The sequence below is a fragment of the Talpa europaea genome (genome assembly GCF_964194135.1).
Source record: "Talpa europaea genome assembly, chromosome: 8".
NCBI lineage: Eukaryota > Metazoa > Chordata > Mammalia > Eulipotyphla > Talpidae > Talpa > Talpa europaea.
In genome coordinates, this window is record NC_140075.1 from 61672420 (window position 1) to 61699371 (window position 26952).

The following is a 26952-nucleotide window of genomic DNA, read 5'->3' on the forward strand; positions in this document are numbered from 1 at the left end:
TGTTCACCAGCATTTCCACTCTGGATGCATGAACAACCTGAAGTTGCCCAGTGCACATAGGGCCTCCTGTTCTCAGCTTCCTTTGTGGGTTAAAAATGGTCGAATGAAATGGTCGAATGAACCGCTGGGTGAGGTTGTGGTTGAGAGCTATCTTCACTCATAAATCTAGTCCAGCAACCAGAGCAAAGAAGTAAGCAAATATATGAGAGATTAGCCCCAAATGCACACTTCTATTTGCAGAGCATTGCAGCCTCTAGAATGGCTCCAGCACCAAGAGACAGGATTACCCTAAACATCATAACCCCTCCACCTTGTCAAGGCCACTGAAAATGGCATTTGTCAGTGTGACCTCCTTGGTCCCTGTGGCTTTTTGCTGAGCCTCAAATCACCGTGTGACCAACTTTGCAGGGGGCAAAGCCACCTTTGGAGGAGGAAGCAGGGTGTTAGTCAAGCCAAGTGAGTACTGGGGTTGAACCACAGTTCTGTTTCCAGCATTCAAGCAAGAGCTCCCCGTCACCTTTCAATTGAGTGTGCGATGCTGGTCCAAATGAATCTGTCTCAAACTTGCATTAAAAATATTTAGTGTTGCTCTTACGCATAAGCACATAGGTATGTAGAAATTCAGTGGAGATAAAGGATATTGCTATCTTGATATTTTCTAGGGCCTTTCTTCTTAAGGAAAACAGTTAAGGTACTTTCCTTATTTCTTCACATCTCTTATCTGATTGTCGCAGGAGGCAGAGGAAGGTGGAAAGGGGTCATTCTCTCTTTTCAGAATGGTTAAATGATTTGAGCTTGGTCACAACAGCAGGGCAAGGACCCACGTTTTCAAAGCTTCAATATATTACTGTCCGCACTGGGCTGCAGCCTCCATAACCATCATTCTGATTTATCTCCTCTGGCCCTCATTTTTCCCAATTAATGCAACTGAGTTATTGGGAACTCTTATCTCCTGGCTCACAGAAAGTGTGTGAGGATTAAAAAGACATTGCTCTGAGAAAGAGTTGAGCTAGAGGTTGGTTTGTTTGTTCAGAGGAGAGGGAGAAAAAAGTATTGTTTTTGTTGTTGATGATATTGTCTTTCTCACTGGGAAAGAGAATGGAGGGGTGGGGAGGGTGCTCAAAAGATAAAGTGATGAGATCAATACACAGACATGTGCAAAATAAATCATGAAGTCATTCCACCCGGAGGCAAGGACCTTGTGGACTCGGCTGCACCACATGCCCGCCACGGCCATGGGGAGCCTCCTATGCACTTAATTCACCTATGACAAAGGTGACCATTCCAACCCTGCCTAGCTCGAAGGGTTTTATGACTCAAATGAGATCAAATATGTGAAGTCTCTTTGAAAAATAGAGGCGGTCAGATGATTCATGATTTTTTGAAAGTCAAACTTTATGAAAAATTTCATTGGAAATTGAAGATGAGCCATCCTCGTGCATTTAGCTATGGCAAAAAAAAAAAAAAAGGTTGAATTTGGATAGAGGGTGACCCGTTCTCATTTTGAGGAGACAGGCCATAAGCATTGATGACCAGGACTGTCCCTGGAGGTTGTCTAACCCTGAGATCTCCTGAGAGAGAAATGTGTGTGGTTGGCAGCTTACGGTAAATTGGTTCTGAGGTTCTGGCCATTACAAAGAGTGTGTAAGTTTAACACTTTTCTTGATTTACCCGTAATAGTGCTTTGCATTGAATTGGGTTTCAATCAAGTGAGAGAACCTGAGAGAATTCCTGTGCCTAAAATGAAGCCCCCTTTGGTTTTTGTGGTGAAATAGATCACTGTGGGGATTTCAGGTGCCCAGAAGCTGGTTTTTGGAAGGGGGACCATGTTAAAGGTGAACTTTAGTAAGTATTGCCATGAATTCTGATTTTGATTATTTATTGAGACAAGTAACAAGCTTTTTGGAAATCTAAATGGACTGACAACCAGCCTCAACTTATTCAGATTTAATGGGGACCAGAGCACTCTCCATGTCCTCCCCACCCTAACTGTGAGAGTTCATTCTGCTAGGCATGGTTGGCATTGCTCGCCAACTTAATAGGGCGGCAGAATGAAAGAAGTCTCCCCACCCCAGTGACCAGCTCCAACAGCACAGCCCATCTGAGATGCCAACACCTTCCCTTTCAGTGGGGTCCTCTCATAACCCTGATGCCCTCAGTGGGCAGGGCCACTGTTTCCCATTACCTACATAGCATCCCAAAGCCACTTTGGAACAACCACTTTCTCTTTCCTAACCGATCATTGCAGGGGGAGGTGCAGCAAGTTTGCATTATAGAACTAAATCTAGTACTTTGGCAGAGAGGCATGATTTGACTGACCATCACTGATGCTGGGTGATTTTGAACCAGGCTTTGTTCCTCCAGGCCCTCAATTTGCTTATCTGTGAAAAAAAAAAAAGCCAATGATGATTAATTCCCCCATGGCTGGACCTCACTTCACATAGCACCTCTTCAGAGAGATTTCTCTGCCCAAACAGCCACCGAACACAGCTACTACTTAGTTATTCTCTATCTTATTACCCAGCCTGATTTTAACTCATGCATTTTCATCACTTGACATTATATTATCTATGTTTTTTGCTTATGTGTGCCACCCTCTAGACTATATGAGGACAGAGACAGTGTCCAAGCAGCTCTCTGCTGCATCCTCCATGTCCAGGGATATCCCCCATGTCCAGACCATGCCTTCCACAGGGAAATTTTCAGTGATTAGTGAGTAGAAGAACTGCCACCATCCAAAGCCTCACTAAGTAGCAGAAGTTTGTTATTGCAAACCGAAACACTGAAAGCCCACTGAGTTCCTTGCCAAGGGCAAAGGCAGAACATAAGTTTCCATTGTTTATAGTTGCATCTGAGGCTGAGCGAGTGAGTGGTGCCTGAGGTATTTGCAGGGCCTCATTTCACTGTGCCTACCAGGCAGGATATGCATTGATCTTTGGGAAGGGAACCACCGTGTCAGTGAGTCCCAGTAAGTACCTGGTTATTATTAATTATACCGCTGTACTTGTCCTATTCTTATTCTTTTGCTCACAGAGTACTAGTGATTTCGTGATGAAAAGCCATTAAAACAAAATGAAAAAATAGTTGCTGTTCCCCATCCCTAATGCTCCAACCATATCCCATGTTCTACTCCATGCTCACAAAATGTTTTTAAATACATTAAAGTGATAGAGAAAAGAAAGATTACCACAGGGATCAGGACCATTTGCTAGACACAAGTAAATGAGATGGTGTACACGTGTTGATTCCTAAGTAAAAATGGGGATCAGAGCTGATATCCTTTGTTCTAGGAAAACAGGATTACTTGGTGAAATTTTGCAAATCTTTTTGAAAGAAAGTTTTGTCTAGAGAGCTGTCTTGACAGTTGCCTCTGTCAGAGTTGTCTGGAAAATATCACTGGGCTCTTCTTAAGCTTTCCCTACATCGCTGCTAGTGTGCCCTTAAAAAGAGGCTTAATTCCATGGCTTAGTCTTTATTCCAGTAATAAAAAGGGGGAATCCCATCCAAAGCTCCCGGGAGGGAGGAGAGATGCATGCTAATCACATTAATCTATTACCAAGGTAGCTCAGGCGTTGTTGTCAGGCCGCACAGTGCTGTGATTTATAACACATTCGTCTCTGGGAGTGGGACAAGATTATCAGCAAAACCCCGTAAGTAGGCAATATGTCACTAAAGAAGGAGGCTTAATGTGGCCACTGAGGCCCATTGAACTTACTGCAGTATTTGTGGGGCCCAAGTGTCAAGAAATTAATGGTTTATGCAGACTTAAGTATATTCTGACGTAGAAAGAAATGTTAAAGTAACAGCAGAGAGGATAGAAAGATCTAGCTGTGGAGAAAAGTAGTCATGGAGTTGAACCAAGAGTAACAGACAGAAGCAGCCCGGTCGGGGAGCTGCTCCTAAAGAAAAAGGCTGAAAGTTCACCTGAGTACTCCCGGTTCTTCTAAGCCTGGCTTCAGTAGAGCATCTGGGCCACCGTTTCTTCATGTATAAAATTAAAATATCCAGTATTGCTCATAAGCTATTTTCTTCAAGATAAAATAAGCTGATGGCTGTGAACATATTTTATAAATTATGAAGTGTTATACAATGTAAAATATTGTTATTTGTATTTAGATGACAATTTAAAAACTAGGTCAGCGAGTCTAATTCTTTCAGCAAGAAGAGAATATGTAGGTTCCTAGTAAAAGTTATTTTCGTGGATCAGGACATAGACACTGGCAAAAGACGCTCTCTTTTACTGAAGGGTAATGACTTGAAGGCTACCCAGATGAAAAGGCAGGAGAAGGGGAGCCATTTTGTAAAGGCTTGCTTTACAGTGTGAATTCTGGGGGTTTCCAAAAGCTAACCTTCGGGACTGGAACAAAACTCCAAGTCATGCCTAGTAAGTCTAAATTCCTTGGTCTCTCTTCTCCCTGTGTTATCGCCTCTCACACTGTAACATCTGGAGCACATAATGAGATGCAGCAGGTCTTTTCTGACCATTTTCAGAAGACTTCAATAGATTGTAGAGAGATCCTTCATCTGTCCCTTAACGTTCTAAAGTACTGTTGGATCCAAGTTGTGTTTTTTCTTACTAGGAAGGAAAGCCAAGACATTACTAGTGAGGGTAATGGAAACAGTCGATTTGCAAAGGATAAGAACTAAAAAGAAGACAGGTGGTGTTTTTTCACCAACATGGGGTACATTGGGTGTCCTTTAATCAAAGGGACTCTGCTCTGGGGGCAGGAAGGACTCGGGGAACAAGGTGACTTACCACTGAGCCACTTGCAAAAGCAGTTGATGAGGGGGGCAGGAGCTATCGCTCATAATGATCTGGAAGCTATTCCATGAAGTTTCAGATTGATTGAAGTTAAAATTAGGGGTGACACTATGACAGGAATCTAAAAACTGATAACTGTAATGGAGACAAAAGAAGGACTAGATGCATTTGTTAGGTAAATAGAGTAGAAAATCTTGGGTCCAATGGGATAGACCCAGGCGTGTGAGTAGATGGAGACTTCTTTTTAAGTGTGGCACAAGAAATCACGTTATTTGAGTCAAATGGCCTGTGTGTTGTGTAATGTTGAAAGACAGCTAAGATGTTATCCCATTTTGTAGGTGAAAGGGTCGTATCTCTTGGTCTCTGATGAGAAGGATGTATGGGTTTGTGGGTGTTTTTGGTTGACTGAAAATCACTGTGGGAATAACAGAGGATATGCGCTGACATTCGGGAATGGGACCAGACTGCTGGTCAGGCCTGGTAAGTAGGGTATTGGCAGAATAATGGAAAGATTAAGGATAAAATAACTTGTTTCTTGTCAAAAGAAACAATTGTGTGTAATGGAAAACAAGCTGGGATTTGGGTATCACAGTTCCTGGAGTTTTATATCTGCTTCTAGCAAAGAATTAACCCCAATAGGGCTGCAGTCTCACTCTGGAAGGGACAAGAAGATGGATTCTTTCTCTCTTTGTTCTCCTAAGATTTATCTGTCCTATACTAAAAAGTCTCCCGCATTCAATATTGATATAATTGTTAGCAGTGCTGGTTCTGCCTGCTTCACCTCAGATTACTTGTTCTTCATTTGTAAAATAAGAGTAAAAAAAAAAATCTAAGTTCACAACACTAAGTAGTGGCCCACATGAGGTATGGTAATATAAGTAGTTTGTTAACCTGCTTGGCATGTAATAGCTTCCCCATAAATTATGATTTTCTTCCCCTTCCCTAAGTAGATCAGAATTTGGAAAGTCCAACCAAGTAGGCCATTTTTGTATGGGGGTTTGCTACAGTGTGAGCTTATCATACAACAAGCTTAACTTTGGAAAGGGGACTTTGCTTCTATTCTCTCCAGGTAAATATTGACAACCCCCCCCCCCACCTTGTTTACCCCGTATCTGGTTTAAGGCTTCTACATGTGCTTGCTGTGTTTTACCCTTCTGACGCCATCCTGGTTTTATCATCATTGTCGTATCAGCTGGCCTATAAACTTACGTTTCAGTCTTGTTGGGGGACTTTTTAAAATGAAAATAATTAACAAATAGGCTGGAAATAACAGCAGAACTAACTTTCTAGATCAGACTAGAGTGAAGATTAACACCCAGATGATTAGGACAAACCTGCTTTCTCCAGAAGCAGTCTGGCTTCCTATGTGAAGCCTCTCTTCCCAGGCAGCTCCATTCCGCTTTACCCTCTGACCCAGATCGGAATCTCGGCCACTCTGTGACACCTACGGCTACAGAAAACTTTTATCACTGAGAAGATCTGCCCATTAGAACTGAAAGATCCTTGAGAGCAAAGACTCTTATTGCATCCTGTGAAGTAGCTAAAATGATCTTTTATCAAGTAAGAACTTGCTAAACTCCTGTTTAATTGAAATCAAGCACCCAAAGAAATCAAGTGTTCAGGCCAAAGGGAAGAAGAGAATAAAATAAATGACACAGTGACTCAGTGTGTAGTGGAGAGAGGAAAACATTAGATGGGGAATCAAATAGACCTGTGTTTCGGTCTCTGCTATCAACTCCCAGTGCAACTCAGAGCACGGTTGGCCGCCAGTCTCAGGCTTCCCCTCAGTAAATGGGGGTGCAGGTCTGTTTTTCCTTTTTGGCCCCCCAGCACCAACAACCTATGAAGGCATTCCATCAGGGGTGGGGAAGGGTGTTTCTCATATGAATAAGTCAAATGCAAAAGATGTTATTTTTGTCACTTGTATCTTAATTATAATACACTATAATCTAGTGCTGAAGTATTAAGAATTGTAGCACCCAGATAAATGCGTGAGGATATTAGAAAACCGTACAAGCACTTTTTCTTGGGGTAGAATTTAACAAAGATTTTTACTAAGATTTTAACTAAGATTTTTCCCAAGATGTGAGGCTGACAGAAGCTCTGTCCAACATTAGAGTTTTTAGCACTAGAATTGAGCTAAATGGAATGTGATAGAGGAAAAAAGCTAGAAGGGTAGAAAATTGCACGGCCGTGATCTAATAGGCCATCGATTCAGAGATGCACTGGGGGAGGACATCAAGGTCATTTTATCCACACCCCCAATAAACCATATCCAATTCACTCCAGAGATTGTTCAAGAAGAGTCAGTGATGTGCAGAGAAAGGAGTCCAAGATTTCTGGCTTCAGTCTAGAGTTCTACATCTGAGTTGGTCCCTGGCTGTGTGACATTGAACAACTCTCTGTCCCACCATGCCCCAGACTCTTCAGTGTGAGGTGAGAGTGTCAGGGCACTTAAAATCTGTGGCTCTGAGATTTCAGTCCTATCCCACCCTAGGGTAGTTATGTCTAGAAAATATGGGCTGTTAATGGCTATCTCATAAACCCTAAGGAAATAATGTTATTAGTCAGTTTTGTAGCTTACATGGAAATGCTTAACCACCTTCTCAGTGCCTGTGTTGTGTGTGTACAATGCTAGGTGTGTGTCATGGATGTTGTTTATCCTCAGACAACTCTATGCGGAAGGAGACAGTGTCCCTCCTTTATAAAAGAGAAACTTAGGCTCATAAAAGGCATCATCTAAGATCCCAGGATTAATAAGTAGAAGGGTCTAAATTCAAATCACTGCCTATCTGATCTCAAAACCTTGATCTTTCTATGCATTATGTCACAGACCCTTACTTAGAAGTGAGAGACCATACCAATCACAGTGAGTAAAGAGAAGCCTGGAATTTACCTTGACTATTCTTAGATAGTGCCATGACTTAGAGGTGGAACTTTGGGAAATCTTGACATGAATACCCCAAATCTGAAGGATTCTCTTCCTTTTTTAATGAGGAAACAAGTAGTACATGGAGCTCTTGGGAGCATTTATCCCAATGAAGATAGGAAGGAGTTGCTGACAACAGCAGTTCCCATCCCTCGCTATTTCTTGAATTCTCCTCAGGCAGGCATCACCAGTGACTAATCTGCAAGTGTCCAGCTCTTTTGTGAGTTATAGAAAAAATGCAACATGGAGGGCACGTTGGATGGAACTAGACCATAGAACTTTGGCTCTAAAAGGGAGTTTAGAAATCATCTAATTCAGACTTCATTTTTCTAATAAGGATCCAGGGAGGTTAGTTGAATTGTCCAGAATTATAAAATCAGTGAGTATTAAGGCTGGTACTAAGTCCTGAGTATCCTGGTCCCTGGGCCATATTCTGCCACTACTGTTTGGTGAATTAATCTTCCAGTAGGTAGGAGATGTGAGTAATGTTCATGAATAATAAGAAAATCAAATGGGTTTTTATAGGGAAGTCTAAAAGATGTGCTCTTTGGTATCAACATCTTCCCATCAGCAACCTGGGCCTACTTCCAGCTGTGGTGTGAAAATGGAAGGAAATGGCCTATTTTGTCACAGCACAAATCACTGTGGGAAATACTGGGAGCTTCAAACTTGTATTTGGGACAGGAACAAGACTATTTGTGAAAGCGAGTAAGTTTCATGTCATAACCTGATTTATGTTACAGTTGAGGGACATCTGTTTTCATTTATGTGTTCTGCAAGATTTTATCCACTACTTAACTAAGAGAATAAGTTAGTGATGATAATGTTGCATTAGACAATCTCCATGAGTATCTTTCATGCAAGAAACATGCTCTGAACACTTAGTAATGTGGAGGGCTGAAACTAGCTGGTCCTGCCTAGAATTGAAATGCTGTAATTATATGGATGATCTTTTCAACCTGAATATTCATGACATTTTGTATGTAATCCACAGTATATAAAGCAGGACCTGCTATTAGGTTCTGCCTTATCTCTTGTCATCCTGGGTAAATGAAAGTTAAATAGTAAAATTATATGCCTCCTCCCTCTTTGGTGCGTGCACACGGGAACATGCTTAGGAACTAACTGATACGTGACAAGCATCAAAAGCTAGGACCCAGACCAGGGCACCATTTTGTATAGAGCTGTATCAGAGTGTAACACAGGCTACCAGAAACTGATATTTGGAACAGGCACCCAACTGTGGATCAACCCAAGTAAGTCAGATCTCCAGCAATGGGTAACTCCACCTCTAATATTGGGTTTAAATTTCTATGTGTTACCTTTAACCTGGTCTAGAGCAGAATGTCCTTGTTGTGGTTGTCATGGCCGTGATTATTACAACACTATGTTATTATTGGTCATAACACTGCTGCTAAGTTAGAATATGTATTTTCTGCCATGTTATTCTTTCTACCTTTTGAGGAGAATTAGTGTCAAGGTATCAGGGAGAAATGTTTGAGTTTCCTTCCTTGTTCTTTCCGTTGTCACCTCTCTGCCAAGGATCAATATGAACCTCACAAAGTTTTGGGTTTTATTCTGTACCTTATTACGTCTCTTAGAAAATCTTCGTTGGCTTTTCCCTGCCTAAGCACTTAGATTTTGCAGCTCACATTTACCCAAAGTATACTTAATTTTCAACCACTCCCAATAATTATGCAGAGTCAGTTCGACTCAGTCAATGACCAGTGAGTATCAACTTGCCAGGGACCATAGTTGGTTGTTTTAAAAAGAAAGAAATAAAGAAAAGAAGCCTGAGATAGGGCCCTTGTGCTCAAGAACGCCCAGTTTTATCAGAGAAACAAGGCACACATGTATAAAGTCCACTTTATGGGTGCGTGCCCGGCTGGGGATGTGTGGGCACGCCCAGGTCCTGGGGCCCAACAGAGGGGCCAGTGGACTGGACACAGTGCAGCGGTGACAGTGGACATTCCCTGGCACAGAGCAAGCGCTTTTCTGCCCGTGTGTTTCTGGTAAAGCGTGTCAGTTTGTTATCTGCTGAAATGAGTGACTTTCTTGAGGACAAAAGCCCCCTTGGCAGTAAGCCTCCTGTGTGCGGTGAGGACAGAGACAGGGGTGAGTCAGGAGTGAGTCACAGGGCTCTGCCTCAGCCCGCAGGGCAGGGGGACTGTGAGTCACGCCCGGGCATGTTCGTGGCATGTGCCCCATGGAAATGTTCTTGCGCCTGCTCTTTCTGGCAAGTGAAAATAATTTTGCTTATGTGCCCAGGAAAATGGCGCCTTCTTTTCAGGCATAATAACTGAGGTGGGAAAATGCCCGCCTACTGCCTGGTTATCTTTAGAAATACTCACACCCTCTGGCCTATGTAGCAGCAGCATTTTACCAAGTTTTGTAAAGACTCGGTTTCTCCCAGAGGAGTAACCAGCAGCTGCGTCTGCTGATGGCAGTGAAGAGGGAAGCAGAGGCCTGCGGGCAGTGCTGGGGCTGGAGCTGTTCACCCTCTGGGGAGGCTCCTGCGAGTCCTCAAGGCACCCACTCCAGGGAGACCTTAGGACCAGCCTTTCAAGGCTCCCAAGCATCTGCAGCTACTGTGAAGGGTGTGTCCTCCCTTGAGAGCGTGGAGAAAGCAGGGCCTTTTTGCAATGCACTTACTCAGTGTGTGACTTTGGGAACAACATTTACTTTGGGACGGGCACCCAAGTGGTGGTCACACCAAGTAAGTGGATCTCCCTGGACAGATGACCCCCTCCTCCCTACCTCCCCACCCCAACCTCCACCCTGTGCCAGACAAGTTATTTCAAGGGAGGAAGGGAGGCTGTATCTTCTTCAATGCCACCCTTAAGGCTCTCAGATGGTCACTCTATCTGCCCAAACCTCTGTCTGCCCTTGTTTCTTCCACCCGCCCCTTCTCTCAGCATCTCCTCTGACCACCACCACACTCCCATGCTCCGGGAAAGCCGTCCCTGCTCTTTCTCCCCTGAGGCTGAATTTCAAATTGAACAAAGGGCCACAAGAAGTGCAGGCTGGAAGGGACCTGGGGAACATTTTTCTCCCATTGGAGGGGGAGCCAGCGACCCAGGGTTGAAACTTCTGTCCACGGCCATGCTGGGCAGGCAGTGCAGGACAGCATCAGGGCCCCACCTCTCATTCCCACCCCCAGCTTGGCTGACCCCACAGCACTTTGCTCACTTGGTCCCCTAGCCAGCGTGAGGCTGCTGAGGGCCAGCAGCAATTACCCACCAGGGAGCTGAGCGCCACTTTCGCCTCGGCTCAGGACTGTGGCCTTTCCATGGCTTCTGTGCACTTCAGGCTTCTGCATGGCTGAAGTGGGGAGTGTGGTCTGTTTCCTCCCCTCTTTAAAAAAGTTACAGGAATTGTTGTGACATTTTTCTCTGTGCTGAGTTTCCATAAAAGCAGGGCCCTGCCTGAATCCAGGTCACGGGAAATAAAAGACTCAAAGCGCTTTGGGTGCCAGGTCCATGTCCAAGTGGTGTAGAGAGAAGGGTAAACACAAGTGCAGGAAGACCTGATGCCTGCTTGGAGCCTGGCCTGGAACAGGGACGTGCAGGCTCCAAACCCCAGGTCCACAGAGGAAGAAGAGTGGGAATGGGAAGTGTCAAGGAGCTAAGGAAAGGGGAAAATCAGAAGGGTATTGTCAAAGATACGGCTTTCTTGAAGTAGTCATAAAGTGTCCTTTGTCCCCTATTCTCGGAGCACTTCCAGAAGCCCCCTGTATCTGATGAACATGTCACTGAGCCAGACTCGTTGTGTTGATGAGGCAATGGTGTGGTGGTATTGGGGGGCTGCTGTCCACATCTCTACTGACAGGAGCACATGTGTGTCCTCGAGTGAGGAGCTCTCCAGCCCCCAAGCCTCTGACTCCCATCCCCGCCCAACACCCAGGCTCAGGGGCTTATGCAGGTTGTGGGCGATGTCCTGCTGCTCTGGGGGCAGCAGTTAGTGCTTCCTGGCTTGTTACCCCAACACCTTTGGGCAGTCGCCAGAGGGAAGTTTTATCAAAGGCTTTCCTCTGTGTGTGTGTTAGGAGACTACAAACTTACATTTGGAAGGGGGACCAGGCTCGTTGTTCATCCACGTAAGTTTTATAGAAATGATCAAGGGATGTTTTGTAGACAGGAATATTTCTGGAAGGATGATACAATACCGAGAGAATCTATAATGTGGTCTGCTCTGTTGTTGAGGGAGTCCTTTGTTGTCTGGGAGTAACTTATCAGTGTGTCAAGTCTAATGAAATGATTGAGGTCGTGCTGGACAAGGCTTTCAGAGGGGAAAAAAGTCTCCAAGTTTTGGGGAAAGACTTCACCCTTGGTTAGGTGTCTGATGCAGGATTTTCTTCTTGGCAGCCATGGGGTCTAACCTACCCCCCAGTCCTCAGCTAAGACTCCCCTTGGGTTCATGAGATATTTGTCCTGCACAAGAACATCCAGGCCAGGATGCTGAGACACCCCAGGATGCTGGGGTGGGGAACAGGGACAGGCCTCCTCTGGCTACAAAAAGTCTCCTTTGCCCTCCATGTAACATATTGCTGAGAATTATCATATTTCTGCTGCTAGTTACTGAATGCCTGACGTGATGCGACCAACTCTGTCTTCTTATGAGTTTAATATGAGCCTTATTCAAGGTTCCTATCCACCTGTCAGGCAGCTGGTGGCATACCAATTTTGAAGATTCGGAAACAGACTTGAGGCAAGTAACTTGCTCCAGATCACACAGCTAGGAATGACAGAGCGAGAGTTTAATCTATTTGACTCTGGGGCCTTATTAACCAGCCGCCACCACCTCCCACACTCTGAGAAAGAAACCCCAGCTCTTTGTGACTTGCTTTGCCCACCCTGAGCTTTCTTGCCCTGTGACCATGGCAGCCTTGGTCTAGGGCTCAGCATTTCTGAAAGACCAGTAAAGTCATTGAATTGGTTGGCTGTTAACATGGTCAGGAGGGAAGCAGAAACCTAGGGGAACTGTTAATTGGACATAAAATGACATGAAGAGAGAAAACTATCATAAAAATCGAGAAACACGCTATTTAAAAGTGTTGTTCCCAAGAGGACAGGATGGCAATGCAAGGGAGCCGGCCACCACCCAGGTGGCAGGGGCAGGTATTTGTAGTGCAACATACCAGAGTGTGAACACAGGATCCTGGGCCCTCACTTTTGGGAGTGGAACAAGACTCCAAGTGCATCCAAGTAAGTGCCTGTCCTTAGACCCTGTCCATAGACACAGAAAGCTCCTGCTCGGCTTTCTTAGATGATGAGTCTGCACTTGCTGAGTTAGTTGTTCATGAGACTTGAATATTTTGAAATTCAAATTCCCAGCCACTGGCTTGATACTGGTTTTCTTTCTGCTGGTAGTAATTGCCAATGACATTTGGACTTCTCATCATTACAGAGATGAAACTCTTGCTTTGTTTCTATATTCTTTAAGACAAAGTATCTTTTACGAAAAGGGAATGTGAGATATAAATAATGTAATCAAAACCCTTAAATGTTTACAAAAATGGAACCATACAGAAGTTAAAAAAATGAAATAATCCTAATAAAAAGATGGTAGAGAGGAGGACAGCATTAAAAATTAAAATATTTAGAGGGCTTTTTCATTTAACGACTTCTTGAGCAATCATGATATTGTGAGCACTCTGCTAGATGTTAGGGAAAGAAGAGAGTGCCAAGTCGCTGCCATCCAGGATCTCACAGTGGCTCAACACCACAGAAAGAGAGTTATGCCCAGGGTCCCCGTGTCATGGTGAGGGTACACACAGGTTGCAGTGGGAGCAGAGAGAAGACATGCCCGACCTCCTATCCCAGTCGCCTGGCCCTTCTGTGCCCCCTGCACAGCACCTTAAGCTCCGTGAGGCCAGGACCTTCTCACCTTGGTTCTTGTGTCCACTCAGCCTGGCACAAGCCTGGTTCCAGGTCAGCAGAGAAATGATGCTGAAAAAGTGTCTTCTAGCTAGGAGAGTCAGGGAAGTTCTGGGTGGAGGAGTAATGACTGCTTGTAACACATAGGCTTCGCCATTAGCAAGTATTCTCCAACAGAGAGCATTTTAGACTTCAAAACGGGGATTACAGAATGCATCCAAACTGCATGGAGAGGCCATCTCTCCAGGGAGAGCTTCCTCCTTATTTATCTGTTCATTTATGTGCTTCACCAAAACTTCTTCCCTGCCAGGGAGTGGTTCGGGAAGCCTGAAACACATGTTATTTCTCAAGAACCTGAGTTCAGGGGCCTAAGGATTACAGTATCTGCGATAGGGGAGCAGCGCAAATGGGTTTCAGCAGCATACAGGAAAGTCTGATGATAAATGTATGAGTCTCCATCTCCATTTGAGAGGCAATCCAGAAACCATTTCTCCATTTGTTCTAGGGAAACTTTTCTCCATTAGGACATGAAACTGCTTTGAAATACACAGCTTCAAGGTGTGTAGGAAGGAAGACCAATAAATTCACATTTGGGAAAGGCTTTAATGGAGCCATTGTTCCTTGTAGTAAACCCTGCAGAGTTGGGCGATGTGGGTCCAGCAAGTCAATTGCATCCTTATCTGTCCTCAAACTTTTCCTGGTGGTGGAGAAGTAGCTGCAGGGCTGGCTACATGTTCAGCAATTGCCCCAACAGAATGAAGTGTTTCATGATGACTAGAAAGAAATAATCAGCATTGATGAAGAGTAGGTAAGAGAACAGATTCACAACACAGAAAACTTAAGGATAAAATTAGGCTAAAACTTGGCATAGAATTTTAAATTCTTGGAAATAAAGAAGGGACTTCCAAGGAACATATTATCTTAGACTACATATGTTCCATGAATGTTCGTGTGTGTTTTAAGGAAAAAGGGGATCTTAGATGAAATAAGTTTGAGAACCTCTAGATTTCTTCACAGCAGGACTTCTCAAAGCCCTTTATATGCTAATATGCATTGTCAGTCTTCAAGACTGATAGAGAATATTCAGCATTTTCCAAACTTATTTGAGCTTAGAATCTTTTTGGCAGAGAAATGTACTAGAGTTCTGGGAAATTCTGATGAAAAAGCATTTGTCTAAACCCCTGTCAAATTTTGGAGATTTTTCTCCCCGTATGGATGGCAGCCCTTAGACACCTCCAAAGAAAAAGATTCTCTGGCCCCACATGTAACTCACTCTTGGTTCTCACAGCCTTCACAGTAAAGCAATCTTCCTCTTGCATTTTATGTGACTATTCCTATTTTGGTCTCTGTGGCTCTGCCCTCAAGGAATAGTGGAAGCTCTCCCTAATGGAGTGCCCTTCCTAAACCCCCTTTCTGGGATTAAGCCCCACGCTAGGTTTGCTATCCATAGCCAGCATTATAAATTTCTCCCTCAAGATTCATTCCCACTTAGTCCCTGGCTTCCTTCTCCAGACTCTTCCAATTATCCTCCATCGCGTTCAGCTATGGGACCCAGAATGGGCATTGTCCCTCCAGGAAGGCCTGAGCAGCTGGCTCTGAGAGAAAGGTCTGTGGGGAGACTACACAGAAGATTGAGGCGTTAGGACCCAGTGGGTCAGACTCTCCTTCCTTGTCAGAGAAAGGATGATGTTGGGGGATCTCGTCAGCCCAGGACCAGGAGATGCTGTTGCCCCCTAGGCTGACTGTGCCCAGGCTGGGGTTCTTGTAAAGCAGCCTCCTGCTGTGGTTTTTCTAGCGGTTACAGTAAGCTGACCTTTGGAGCGGGGACCAGGCTGGCTGTACGCCCGTGTGAGTATGACCACGCAAATGGCCAGAGCAAAAGAAACTGATGCCTTGTCCATGAGAAAATAGGCCATGATTTAGGGAAAACTCAGGAATACATGGAACAGAGTGTTCCATGTCTACAAGCTTCTTGGTAACTTAAAATGTTCCCATTTCTCATATTAGAGACAGACTGCCAAGAGTCAATTGAGTAAATGAAAATCTGAGCAGAATAATTTGCAGAAACATAAAAAGAATTCCAGATACTCGGTGCTTTGAAGCAAAGCTGATAATATCAGCACCAGATAGTCTGAACATTCAGGAAATTAGCAAACTGCCCTTGGGGGAAAGTGATGAGTTGATGGCAAACACAAATTCTCTTTTATTGCAGCAGGTAACTAAATTCCCGGGGTTAGCTAATGAGCCTGGTGTGGGGATACCTGCTTGAGGAGTCTTCCTTTCTGGAGTTTACTGGAATCTTCTTTCAGGGTACAGATGACCTAGAGCAGATCTGAGTGACAGCCATACCACGTGAAACAACATGGTGTGCAGGCGGCAAGATATAGGGTTTATAGCACAGCGTGGGAGACTGACAGATCCAGGGAAAATCCTGGCTCTACCTTCACCAGCTACACTTAATAATAAAGTCTCCACTTTCTCAACAGCAAAATGATAATAACCACACCACAATATAAGACAATACCCAGCATATAGCATGTAATCAATAAGTGGTGGCTCTTCTAAAATATTTTTATTATTATCAAGTCTTTGCTATACTAAGGTTTGCATTATTGTACAGAAAAAGGGGAACAGCTTCCCTGGGGAATAAAAGATTTGATGGTGCTCTCAGAGCCTGGTGGGGTCCAGAAGATTAACCTCAGGAAGGTTCTTGCAAAGACCTCACCTGCAGTGGGGATTCGGCAGTACTAACAAGTTGATCTTTGGAGCAGGGACCAGACTGACTGTCCAGTCAAGTAAGTGGAGTGGGGGAAAGGTTGTTATTGGCACCTAATTCTCTGTTCAAGACGCTGAGTTGAGCTCAGGTGTTTTCTTCTGTTGGATCCCACATGGCTCTCTCCGGCCAGCCCCAAAATCCTCCCATCCAGCTCTCAATGCTCCAGAAACATCCTCGGGCTGGGACCTTGAGAATCATGAAGCAGGCAGTGAGCAAGCAGTCCTGGACCTTCCACAAGGGGATCCCAGCAATGCTGCTCTGATCGGGAGCGTGGGAGAGGGGACAGGAGGGGGCTGCTTACTGGATACTTGGTTTACTGAAACCCAGCCTCCTGCAGCAGGATAGGCCAGGAGGAAAGGGACCGAGCACGCAAGACCAAATCTCAACACGAGAGGTTATGAGGTGTGACCCTGAAGAGTGTGGGTCTCCTGTCCCCTTGGAAGACCAGTGCTTGTCCTGTTGAAGCACTGGTAGGTCCAGTGAGTTTCCGTAATGGTGTCACCTGCAGTGTGAACATGGGAGGAATGGCTGGTAGACTCGCATTTGGGAAAGGAACCCAAGTGTCCATAATATCTGGTGAGTCTTCCCAGGTGGCATCATTTGCAACCCCGGGGCCATGTCACTAATCCTTTCCCTGAGCATATAAGTTATTACTCTAATCAGGCTGACTGTGGGTGTTCTGTCTTAGAGAGGCCTCTGTGAATGGAAAAACCATCACCATCCATCTTGAAAATCTGTGTTTCACTAGATCAAGCACATTAAAATTTGACTTTAGTCATTCAATGGGTGCTTTTCGGTGCCTTCTATGTAGCCATCACTCTATAAAATATTAGACTGGGTAGGAAGAAGTGTAAGATAGATGCCTGACCTGTCCCCAAGTAGTATAAAACCAGCCAAAGGGACAGAACTATTGTAAATTTAGTATCATGATGGCCATGGGCATAAGAGGAACAGAGATTCAGAGACTGGAGAGTTGGCCTAGGTAGAGAAGTTTCTATCAATAGAAAGGATCTGTTGTGCCTCAAGGACCACTAAAATCTATATGAGCAAAAAAAGAGGGACTACAAGCATCTGGATCAAGAAAGACGTGATCTTGAGGATAAATGAAGCATATCAGTTTGGCCTAAGTAAACTTAGCTGATAGAAAAATCGAATGGAGAGAAAAGCAAAGAAGTTGTCCTCTTAGATGATGGGGAAAAGGAATACCCGGGCCCTCAACAGAATACAGTTAGGGCCAGAGGCAGTCACTGGGAACTGGGAATCTAGCTTAGACATACAGGCCAGATGTGAAGGTGAGAGGGTGAAAGGGGCCAGCTCTCTCAAATGGCTCATAGCCTGGAGCCCTCTCCTCCTCAGTTTGCTCCAGGAAGTCTTACCCCACCCCTCAGAGGAGGAAAACCCTAAGGGTTTCTGTAATGGAGACATTGGGAGTGGTAGGAAGATGTTGCCTTCCAGATGCAATTTGGCAAAGGAACCAGAGTTTCCATCAGTCCTGGTAAGCCTGCCCAGTCTGCTTCCTGACACTGAGCAGGGCCTTGGTGGGCCCCAGAGACAGTGTTGCTAACTCACATGCCCGGGTTCCTAGCACTGAAGTACAAAGCAGATTTACTGGGAAGGGAGCTTTCCATCACCGCTGTGCCGCTGGGGATGGAAAGCACTAGAGCATTTGGACATGTGCTTCTGCAGTTAGTTTTGAATTAAAATGAAAGGTTAGGATCTAGAATAGCTAAACTTCTACACTGAAAAATTGATCCCATCTTACTAAGGCTACCATCTCTGGTAGGATGCGTTTATCTTGCCTGGATGGAATAGGATGTCTCCCCCCAGGGCTCTGGCAGCTATACCCGTAAAAACTCCAAATTAAAAGTGACTCATTTCTTGTTTCAGACAAAAAGATAAGATTGTACTAAGGGTACATCGGAGGTAAAAGTGAAAGAGGAGCTTTGAAAAATCAAGTTAGGGATCAGTATCCAGGTTTGGGGCTGAAAAGCCTAATATGCAGAAATTGTACAAATCTGATAGGCACAAACCCATATCTTTCTTCAACGATTGTTTCTTGAGCACCTACTATGTGGTGCTGGGGATAGAGCAGTAAACCAGAGATAGGCCTTTGCTGTCTCAGAGCTCACATTGCAGAGCTCACGAAGGACATAGGAGAGACTGGAGAGAGGCAACAGAGCCGCCCCGTCCATGGCTGCCTGTGATGGTCAAGCCGGGAAGCTTGGGCGTCATGCTGCGGTCTCCCGAGAGCGCAGGGATTATTTTTAACAAGTGACCTGACAGCTGCGTGGTTTAAACAGTACATTGGAGGGGCCCAAAGAAGAGATTGAGGTGGGGGTAGAGGGTCGAACAAAGTTAGAAATTGGAAGTGGGAAAAGGAAGATGGGAGAAACAACAGCAAAGGCGCAGATAAGGGATTCACAAAGTGTATCCATTGGGCAAACCAGACTTGAGGGAGGCTGAAAATCACCTCGGTTCTTTTGACTTCATCTATTCCTGTTTCATTTCTGCGATAGCTGTGTTTAACAAGTGACCTTCCCTGGTGATCACCCCTCACAGATTCAGAGATGGTTTTTAAGGCTCATCCTCAGTCCTTGTTGCTGCTCCTCAGTCCCTGTTACTGCTCCTCACGTCCCGTGGCCTCGCTCTCTCCAGCCCCCTGCTGCCCAACAGAACTTTCTGTGATAATGGAAATGTTTTGTCATTTTCATTGTCCTACACAGAAGCCGCCAGATGTGTGTGGCTATTGTGCTCATGAAATGAAGTTTTAATCTTTAATTGCATTTCTAATTTTCTTTCGCTTTGGTTAGTTCTAATAGTCATGTGTAGCTCAACTATCCTATTGGTCAGCGTGGTCTAGACCTTCTCCCATCTGACACCCATTGGCTCTAGGACTTCAATATTTACCCAGGACTCAAAGTTGGGCGTCTTGGCCCCACAGCTGCCCCCCCTTCCCCTCTAAGGCCAAACTGCATCTGGGGGCACCTGATCCCCTTCCTTCTCCTTGAGGCCACATTTTGGACCTTCACATTCTTCCATGTTCCCCTCCTCATGCCCACCCGTGACTCCCACAGATGACTAACAAGTCCATTGGGGTGTGTGAGTGGCCATGTGGCCCTGGTCACTCCTGCGCTGCTTCTCCAGCGGCACTGCCTTCACGCGGCATCCAGGGCCATGCCAAGGGCTTGCTGTCCTGATTTCAGCCCAGCCGCATAGCCCAGGCCACCCTGGCTGACTCAGCAAGTGGGGTGCGTTGCTGGTCTGAGAAGCCTTGTGTGCATGGTGAGGAGCTGGGAGAGGTGAGAACCACAGGGGCAGGAAGTTCTAGTCCCAACCCTGCTGTAAACTCTCTGGGTGGCCCCAGCGTGTTAATCCTCCTGGCAAACCTCTGCTTCCTCCCCTAAAAGCAGGAGGTCTGAAAGAATAAACAATGAGAGTGCATTAAAAACATCAAATCCCACGGAAATACTGAAGAATGATTCCCAGCACTAAGGAAAAGCCTCCAGCAACTCCTGCTTCGGGGGGCGAGGCGTGGAAGCTATATATTACTCAGTTGTGCGTTCTCGTGGCAATTTCCTGGTAGAATCTGCCGCAGCAATTCCTCTCATTTGTTTGGCAGTTTACAGTTTATTAAATATAATTTTATATGGAAAAACTCTCATTTGTTTCACAGAATAGACTGCTTAGGAAGGTGAACTAGGCAATATCTCCATTTTGCAGATGACATTCCAGAGACTTAAGAAGCTGGTGTCACTTGTTCAATCTTTCCTATCTGGTACATGGTGGATCTGGACTCGGTCACAGGTGTTTTGATCGATAGTCTAGGACTTTACCAATGAGAGAACTGACAGGGGCACACACACCAATCTTCTGACTTAATGGCAGCCTATCAACTCCCTCAACCTTGTCGATGCCCAGCCTGAGTGGGGGAGGCCACCCCAGGTTCCAAGATATATGGTTGGTTTCCTTGGCTGAGTTTTTTCTCTGCGCTTACTTGTCCTGCCAGAGTAATGTTGTTGTTTGCCAGGCCTGCTGAGGTCCTGGAGAATTCCTATTAAGTAGAAGAATGAGCAATATCCGTAAGGAACGCTGCATGTCTGGTTTCTTCAAATGAAAGACGGGGCCCTGCAGAGAGCATTCACCGAGAGCTGAGCTCTTGGCCAGCACCCACGGCCTCTGCCTGTCCCTGAGTCCCAGCCTGCTGCGAGCGGCTAGTTTCTAAAACACCCTTTCCCGTGTAAAGCCTGAGCATGAGCTTTGTCAGCCCCACAGGCCTGCTCTTGCCCATCGCTGACATCTGGGCCCAGGCTCGGGTTGGGACAAAGTCAAAAACAAGAGCATCTCCTAACCCTCATCTTCTTGCTCCACAGTTATAAAGAACCCTGAAAATGTCACGTACCAGCTGAAAGACACCGAATCCAGCAAAACCCTCTGCCTTTTCACTGATTTTGATTCTAACAAAAACGAATCACTGTTCAAGGAGGGCAAGAATTACGGGACGAAACCAACTGTGTTGGATATGCTGAGCACAGGGTCCAAGAGTAACGGAGCCGTGGCCTGGAACCACACAGGTCCGCTGGATTGTGGAAATTTCCCTGACTACAAGTTCCACCCCAACCCAGGTGAGCACGGCCTCATGTCCCTGCGAGCTCAGTGTCCTGGCTTTAGGGCTCTGCTTCTGCCTGGGCTCAGGTCAGGGGTATCGAAGAGCCAGTCATATTGGTGATCTCAGCCTCTCATCTGCCTTTTTACCTCATCAGCCTCTCACCTCCTTTTTACTGAGCACCAGTGAGCCCCATCCTGCCCTGCTTTGTGTTTTTGTCCTGTCCTGGACAAAAAATCAATGGGAGAAAGAGGCAGGAGGGGGCACTGGCCCAGCCTCAGCTTCACCCATGCTAGGTTCTCTAGAACCTAGAGTTTGGGCTCTGTCTCTGCTTGAGCTGTGTGCCCCTTACTGGTCTTCCAGGCCCTGTTCTAAGGCCTTCTCCACAATGCGTCCCTCCCGCTCCTACCCAAAAGGACTTTCTTAACCTCCCTCAGTCAATCACTCATTCATTCAGCTAAAGTTGATTGTGCATGTACAGCATGCTGGTCACTGGACTGCAGGAGCAAACTAGTCAGATGAGGGGCTCTGCCCTGAGTAAGCTCCAGTCTAGTCTGGAGAAGCCACTCGTGAGCCAAGGGAACTCTGGATCGCAGCTTGTAATATGTGCTTTAACTTGGAGTTGAAGAAGTAGCTATTTTAAGGCTAGAGTCGTGGAAGAACTCTATAGGGAAAGGTTGTTTGAGCAACTCAGAGAATAAGAAGGTCCAAGCCACACCACGCGGAAAGAGGGGAGCGGAGGCCTGAGACAGGAGCACAGTGGGAAAGGGGAAGAGCACCCGGAAATGAGACAGAAGCGGGTGTGGCCAGGTCCCACGGCCTCACGTGTCAGGAGCGGGCAGACACTTGCCTAAGGGCAGTGAGAAGCCACCGATTGGTTCTACGCAGAGGAATGCCATCTAAGCTACTTTTTTAAAAGAGTGCTCTGACTGCTGAGTGGGGAATGGATTATAAGAGCCAAGAGTGGCAGCCAGAAGGCTTCTGTCCCAGCAGGGAGGTGATGGTGGGCTACCCAGGCAGGTGGTAGCGGGGGGAGCCGAGTGGACACCAGTATTTGGTGTTCAAAATACTGAGATGAGAAGGAAATGAAGGAAGGACTCAAGGAAGGCATCAGGATTTTATGCCTGAGCAGCTGAGTCAACGATAGCTGCTTACTGAGATGGAGAAAAAAGGAACAAATGTGGAGTGCAGGGATCAAAACATTTGGGGACCCGTGAAGTATCTTGCAAGCATGTATGTCCTACTGCCCCTATATAGCCCCAGGTGGGAACCTACCCAGGGGCAGTGTCTGTGTCTGATGGATCCTTCTGTCTTTGTGTCCTGGGATGTTGTATATTGCACAACCCATGTTTGTCATGTGAATGAAGTGGCGCCTGGAAGCCTGGGTGTCAGTCTGGCCAGGCCCAGTGGTCCGGCCAGGCCCAGTGGCTCTCCCCAGCAGTCGCCCACCTACAACGAGTTCCCTCCAGATCACTCTGTGAAGAAGCGCTTGTGTGCGGACGCACAGCTTGCACGCAGGCTGTAGCTCTCACCACCCAATTCCTAGGCAATATGGGCTGCAGAGTTGGCACATCCTGGATCTAAGAAAATGTCTTTGTTTCTCCTTTTAGAAAATTTCTGCAATGCCACATTAATAGAGGAAGGCTTTGAGACAGGTAAGAGAGGGGTCTATCTGGCTTCAGACAGGAGTGGGGAGGGGGCAAACCCACAGTAACCCTAACTGGAAAGGGGAGGGAGGAAGGAATTTGTGTATCTAGGACTGAAGTTATGAGCCACAGAAACAGCAGCGCAGCCCTGCTCAGAGCTCCCTGGCATCATTCTTGAATCCTCAAAGTCCTCTCGGTGTCTGACTTTCTTTTTCCATTCTAAGGAAATTGAAGGTGCGTGCTTTTATTCTGGAGATGAATCTCTACTTTTATGACACCAATGACTCACTCCCAGGCTCCGCCATCAGGAGAGGCTAAGATAGTTTCTGGGCGGCCCATCGTGAGACTTTGACTGGCTTACGCATGGCCCTAAACTACCCAGGTCGCCCTGAAGACACCCCTCGGCCCTCAGTAACCAGGGAGTTTTGTTTTCTTGCTAGAAAAGCAGCACAATCTATGTAGACAGTGATTTTGTCTCTCAAGGGCCCCCCACCCATTCACACACACACACCCCTCCCACCTCTCTTGGGCCCATATTCATCTCCATTTGAGTCATTTTGACTGATTCATACTTCTGTGGTTCTTCCCCTGGATTCCTGTGAAGGGGCCCAGACACAAGGGCCTGTGATAAGTTCTGAGCACCCACCCCCTCCCCATCCCCTGAGGGGCTCAGAACTAAAATAAGGACTAAGTGTATCTAATATGTCCCTTTTGAAATGAAATACTATTACCCTGAGGGATGCACAAATGTGTTATGAGGAAAAATGCACAGAAGCTCAAGGGGAAAGGCAGGTCAGGAACTAAAGCCCACCCTGCTTTGGGGAAAGTGCTAGGCATGACCTCGGGGGCTGTGCAGACACAGAGGCACAAGCTGTAACTTTTGTGGTCCCCTGGTTTTACAGACATGTACCTAAACAACCAGAACCTGTTAGTGACCGGGCTCCGAGTCGTCTTCCTGAAGATGGTCGGGTTCAATGTGCTCATGACTCTGCGGCTGTGGTCCAGCTGAGGTGAGCACCTAGCTCGGCTGCTGCGGGCAGGGCGAGGGTCTCAGGCTGGGTCCCCAAGCTCTGAAGGCACGTGTCCCCCAGGGCCTTGCCCTCAGGCCCTAAATCCAGGCTGGCCAAACTCCTGCGTCTTCTCCCTACTGGAGTCCCTCTTGTTACTAACAGTGGCCTGGAACTTTCAGCCACCCAGTTGCGCCAGGGCACGCCTGAAAGGTTAAGGTATCCTCATTTTGGAAATGAAGGCGCTGAGGCCAAGTAACATGAAGGCCACGCCAGCTCAAGAGCAGAGCAGTAAGAGAAACCCAGGATGGGAGTCCATTCACACCCACGCCTCCTGCGGCACCCCCTTCACTGCCAAACCTGAAGCCCCACTCCTTCCTGCATGTCCTCGTCAGGCGCTGTGTACTCCTGGGACGCCAGCCAATTCCTGGCCCCATCTCCATGCCCCTCACCCCAGCGTTCCTGGCCTTACTGCACACATGTGCACCCCATGCCACCACCATCAAAAAAAAATCTGGGTTCCTCTGCAGATGCAGGCAACCCCATCACATCCCTCACTGCCCGGGTCTCCTCAGCATCCAGCCTGACCTCTCGCCTTTCTCCTCCCAGGTCACCAAGACTGTGAGAGCCCCGTGCTCCCAGCTCCTTGCTCCTCACATCTCTCCTCTCCGTCTTCAAGCAGAGGTGCGCTCTACCCACTCCCCAGAGGAGAAGGCTCCCTCTGCCCCTCTGGCCCACTGGCATCGCCACCAACTGGATCCTATGGGATATTTGTGATCAAGATGCCAAGGAGCTGCCAAACTCTGCCGCCACCCCCTCTCTTCCCTCATTGCTGCTTGTCACTGCCTGACATTCCCCGCAAAGGCGGAGGCGGCTGCTGTCTCTCCTCGCTGTGGAGAACCTCCCGAGCCCTCCCCCAGAGACTGCCTCTGGGGCCCCTGGGATGATGGCCCCCCAGTGGGTCCTCCCAGGCTCCAGCTCCTGCAGAATGTTGTGAGCAGTTTATATTTTTAAATAGTGTTCATAAGAAATACATATCACCCTTTCCCCAAGATGCGGGGGAGATGATCTCATTCTCGAGGCCTGCTTTGCTGTGTATCTGAGCCACGCTGTACAGCCCGCTGCCCTCACTTCATTAAAAGCCATTTGGAAGAGCAGAGACTGTGCTTCTGTTTGACTGGGTTCAGGTGGGGTCATTTTCTGCTTGCTGTCGATCCCAAGCCGGGCAGAAAGAGACCAAGACATTCGTCCACGATGCCGCTCGGGGAACCTAACCCACAGCTGCTTAAGTCAACTTTTTAAAATTCCATTTGAGCTGGGGGCCAGGAAAACCCACTTAAAAGCTCGGGCCCCTATCTTCTGTTTGCATGCCACTTCCCTGCGCCACCCAGAGCAGGAGGCCCGTGTACACGGGTGGTCATGGCCTATCGTTGAGACTTGGCAGACAGGGACCACACAGGACGTGTCCCCCAAATGCCACCCACAGTCTCCTGCCCTCCAGGAAGATTTCCTTTCAGACTGGATTCCTGTTAAAACTGTGCATTGTCCCACAGACTCACATCTGGGACCACACACACTCAACTCTCTAAGTCCCGACCCAATGTCCAGCCCCTTGGGATGCCCAGTCCAGGAGTGGGGGCAGAGAGGTGGGAATTGTGACCCTAGCCAGATTTTATACCCCACCATCCTGGATGGGAGGGTGAGGAAAAGGGAGATGAACTCTTTCCCTTCAGACCCAGATGCCTCAGGTATGGCCCAGAGGACGGGACGTGATTCTCTGGGGCTCTTGGGTTTCTCCTGAGCCTCCTGCTGCCCATGCACCTTTCCTGGAGTCATTGATGCTCGACCCCAGAGACCCCTCGACCTAACGATAACTCGAGACCAAAGCAGGGTGTCTACCAGTCCAAGGGTGGGCCCAGTCCTCTCCCCAAATGCCTCCACAGTTCACCTGTGTGTCTCGGACCATACCAAGCAGAAACATGGAAATCCTTCCAGCTACAATCCAGACCTGCTTCTTTGCAGGGTGCCCCAGGCAGGCCCCTGCCCTCCAGGAGCTCCAGGGCCACCCCCTATAAATGTCAGGTGAGACTGGCAGCTGCCTCCAGCTCCATGCGTCTCTGACCCTATGGCACCAAGAAGCACGGCCATGTCCTGGTCAGCTCTGCCGAGGCGAGTCACAGAACCCCCTGGTCTTTCTTTCACTGCAGTCTAAACACAAGTCCCTTTAAAGATACTAACAGGAAAGGGCTCTGTGGAAATCTGGTCATCCTCACACATGGAGGGCCGGGGGCCGGGGGTGGGGGGTTGGGAGTGTGCCACCTTCCCAAAGGTGGTTTGCCACCTACAGGAACTCAGAACTGCCTCCTCATCAGCCTGACACATGCCAGAGATTTCACATTGGGGATTTCTTTTAATTAAAGCATTGTCTTCCCCAAATTAAATGAAAATGCCCCCGGGAGTGTTAGTAGAGCAAGCCTTTATCAACTGTTAAAAACTTAGGGCAAATTAGTTTGTCTTTTTTTCCTCCTAAAGTGGTAATTCATTTCGGTCTTCGAAAGATCCAGGCGGGAACGTGTGGGTGGCAGGGCGGCAGCTCTGCTCCTGAGAGCTGGCTCCAGAGATGTGGAAGCAGATAGGAATGAGGGCCTGGGACAGGGGACAGGAGCAGGGACCCTGGAAGGCAGTGAAAGGAACAGAGAGAGGCCTCCAAGGCCTCAGAAGAGTCCCAAATGAGGATGACAAGGAGCCTGTGGGGCCAAGCCAGCCAGGGCCCTCAGATGGCAGCCTCCCTGGTCACTGAACCCTTAAAGCCACCTGGGGACTTCAGCTGTGGCTGGGGATCCACCCAGCCTCCTCCTTACTGGCCAGTCTAAGCTGAGGAGTAGCTGACAAGGGCTCTGGCAGGCCACAAGCCATCTGGAAAGCAGAGTCAGCACTGCCCCTGAGAAGTTTCCATCTCAAACCAGGGCAAGAGCCTGCCCTCAAGTCTGAGGCTATTAAGAACTAAAGCCAATTAGTGCCGAGTCAGAGGGGAGACCAGGAGCGAGGGAGTGCATCAGGGGGTAGTGCTGACTCCCCTCATCTTCACCTCCTCTGTCCTCACGTCTGGCCCCAGGCTCCACTGTGTGTCACAGAATTTACCATGGTCCTATAAAGGTTGGGGAAGGGTACCTGTGCCCAGTAGAAGGGTCTGCCTAGGCCACCACCACAGAGCCCCCAGCACAGGAAGGGACAGGCATTGCTCAGCCTGAAGGGAGGAGGCAGCAAAGGAAACCTGAGATGTTGTCATCAAGGCCATAAGAAGGCCAGCCCTGAAGAGCCCTATACCCACTGGAGGAACCAGCCCCGAGGAA

General features: G+C 47.3%; 1 gene segment (V, D, J or C); it reads left to right on the forward strand.

Moving 5' to 3' along the window:
- Positions 1–20409: 20409 nt before the first annotated feature.
- Positions 20410–23601, forward strand: LOC311175359 (T cell receptor alpha chain constant-like). The segment is given in 4 exons: positions 20410–20422; positions 20714–20965; positions 22557–22601; positions 23495–23601.
- The last annotated feature ends 3351 nt before the right edge of the window (positions 23602–26952 follow it).